The sequence below is a fragment of the Silene latifolia genome, chromosome 11, assembly GCF_048544455.1.
Source record: "Silene latifolia isolate original U9 population chromosome 11, ASM4854445v1, whole genome shotgun sequence".
Taxonomy (NCBI): Eukaryota; Viridiplantae; Streptophyta; class Magnoliopsida; order Caryophyllales; family Caryophyllaceae; genus Silene; species Silene latifolia.
The window spans coordinates 119780971-119781402 of NC_133536.1; the positions used below are offsets into that span (position 1 = coordinate 119780971).

The window sequence follows — 432 nt, forward strand, 5'->3', positions numbered from 1 at the left end:
ATGCGAAGAGCTCAAATTACGGGTTTTAAGCAAAGGGATGAATAATCTTTGTATGAAGCTTGGGAGCGGTTCAAGGGAATTTGTCACTCATGTCCTCACCATGGACTTAGCGAATGGTTCTTGGTACAACAATTTCGGAACGGTTTATATGAAGATTCAAGGAACATTCTCAACATGGGATCAAATGGAATGTTCACCGAAGTTGATGACAATCAAACATGGAACAAGATTGAGGAAATGGCGGCCATAACTCACAATATAGTAGACCTCGCAAGGCTACTAAAGGAGGAAAGCATGAAGTGGACTCCATTACTCAATTAGGTGCTCAACTTAGTGCCCACATTGACACAATCAATTTGAAGTTTGAAAAATCTATGGCTAGACTTGAAGAAGTCTCAAAATCATCAAAGCATCATGTTAATGCCATGACGG

The 432-nt window shown here is 40.3% G+C and overlaps 1 non-coding gene across 1 annotated transcript; it reads right to left on the reverse strand.

Annotated features, from left to right (window-relative positions):
• On the reverse strand, nt 1-107 carry LOC141615515 (small nucleolar RNA R71). Its single transcript, XR_012529933.1, has one exon. It is a non-coding gene; the product is annotated as a small nucleolar RNA R71 (small nucleolar RNA).
• Nucleotides 108-432: the final 325 nt, after the last annotated feature.